The sequence below is a fragment of the Mus caroli genome, chromosome 11 (assembly GCF_900094665.2).
Source record: "Mus caroli chromosome 11, CAROLI_EIJ_v1.1, whole genome shotgun sequence".
NCBI lineage: Eukaryota > Metazoa > Chordata > Mammalia > Rodentia > Muridae > Mus > Mus caroli.
The window spans coordinates 31858121-31860518 of record NC_034580.1 but is presented as its reverse complement, the minus strand read 5'-3'; the positions used below and the strand labels follow the sequence as shown (position 1 = coordinate 31860518).

The 2398-nt window shown below is 39.0% G+C and overlaps 1 protein-coding gene across 7 annotated transcripts in view; it reads left to right on the top strand.

Moving 5' to 3' along the window:
* The window catches only part of Tenm2 (teneurin transmembrane protein 2), a 928441-nt gene that overhangs the window by 655841 nt on the left and 270202 nt on the right, over nucleotides 1-2398 (top strand). The gene's annotated exons all lie outside the window — the stretch shown is intronic.

Below are 2398 nucleotides of genomic sequence, written 5' to 3'. Positions count from 1 at the left end.
GAAAGAAAAGCTGATAAAGCGGCAAGAGGAATTGGATAGAGGCTACAAATCAATCATGGAATTGATGAATGTGCTCGAACTTAGAAAATATGAAGCTATTCAGTTAACTTTCAAACAGGTATCTAAGAACTTCAGTGAAGTTTTCCAGAAGTTGGTACCTGGTGGCAAAGCGACTTTGGTGATGAAGAAAGGAGATGTAGAGGGCAGCCAGTCTCAGGACGAAGGAGAAGGGAGCGGCGAGAGTGAGCGGGGCTCTGGGTCACAGAGCAGTGTTCCATCAGTTGACCAGTTCACAGGAGTTGGCATCAGGGTGTCATTTACAGGGAAGCAAGGGGAGATGAGAGAAATGCAACAGCTTTCAGGAGGACAGAAATCTCTGGCAGCCCTTGCTCTCATCTTTGCCATTCAGAAATGTGACCCTGCTCCTTTTTACCTGTTTGATGAGATCAACCAAGCTTTGGATGCTCAGCACAGAAAAGCCGTGTCAGATATGATTATGGAGCTAGCTGTACATGCCCAGTTTATTACTACTACTTTTAGGCCTGAATTGCTTGAGTCAGCTGACAAATTCTATGGTGTAAAGTTCAGAAATAAGGTTAGTCACATTGATGTGATCACAGCAGAGATGGCCAAAGATTTTGTAGAAGACGATACCACACATGGTTAACTGAAGGATAATGCTTGCTGTCTTGGAAGATGTGTATAATAATGTGGTCCATACCCTTTACACAGAAAATTTACACAGAAACTGTAAATTTTAAAACTAAATATTTGGTTATTATTGAGTTTTTAGATTTAGAGTACACAGTCCTTTTATACTTGTCTTTGTATTTTATAAGCTCCCCTGTAATGTTACATTTCTACATATAGTTGAGGAATTTTATTTCCTACGCGGCTTTTTGTAAAGTGTCCTCCTATTTTAAATCTTTTGAGATATTCTAAATATTCTTCCCAATTATTTTATAGCTTGTATTAAATAATTGGTTTGTGACTAAAAAAAAAAAAAANAAAATTGAAGCTCAGAGTGTCTATAAACTCCGGTCAGAAGGACCTGGTGACCTCACTGTCTGAAATCAGACAAAATTTCTGTGTTATCACAAACTTTTAAAATCCATGCATACACACATAGACTCTCATCAGATCGGGCAATATTGGGTTTGGTGAGTAAAGTGCTGTCTATGTCATAGTTCTCAGGGTATGGGCTAATAATAAAACTTGTATAGAAATGTCATGAATAGGGAGCTTTGCTGGGCAGTCATGTGTCCCAGGCTCTCAGTCAAATCTATCTTCTGATATGAGAGCTAGCTGAGTCGCATTGAAACATTTTGTAAATTATGATGTTTGCAAAGAATTGTAAAGCAATATAAAGTATTGCTCTTGGTGAGACCTGGTTCAATAGTGACTCCTCTTATTTCGTAATTCATTAAGTTTTGAAAGCAAACTCAGGACACAAGTAGGAGTCAAGAGGACTGGGAAAATATCTAGTGCCAACTGCAATCTGACTATACTCAGAAGCCCAGTGTTGATTGTCATTTGCTGTATTTAGAAACTAGCTAGAGGTCCCCTCTAAAAGCTAAATGCAAAATGGCCATTCAACCCAGCAAGAACTCTCGGAAGATGATCTCAAGAAAAACCGAAAGCAGGCTCATAAGACAATATTTACATCGATGTCCATGGCAACTTTACACACAATAGGGAATGGTGGAAATAACCCAAATGTCTGCCTATGGATGAATGAGAGAAAGAAAATAACATCACTACACAGAGGAATAGTGTTTGGCCCCAAAAAGGGATTCAATACTGTTATGTGCTACAATGGGTGTGTTAAAGGCTACAACTGGGGAGAGAATATATTTTAAAACACTAGACCAGGAACAATAGGACAGACACTAAAAGTCCACAATGTATAAATGTATTCATTGTGAAGTATCAAGAATAAGAAAATTGGGACAAATAGAAGCTGAACCTGTGGTTGCTAGGAGTGAGGCATGGGAGATCACAGGGAATAGTGAGTTGTTGCTTAATGGACTTCAGGGGAGAGGGGAGAAGCCAGTAGTGAAATTTCTTTGGAACTAAACAGAATTGGCCACTATTCAGCACTGAAAATGCACAGTTGCCCTCAGCTGTCCATGTAAGAGTGGAATGGTTAATCTTATACAATGTTAAGTTCATTTCAATTCTAAAGCTTTTGAATTCTAGAGAAAAACACTTTGAGGACCACCATGGACCCTATAGGTACTAAAGATGTACTTACAGGAAAAACAGCAAGACAGTGAGACTGGAAAATGAGTCTTCTGTTCCATCCTTTCTTTCTTCCTTCCTTCCTTCCTTCCTTCCTTCCTTCCTTCCTTCCTTTCTTTCTTTCTTTCTTTCTTCCTTCCTTCCTTCCTTTCTTTCT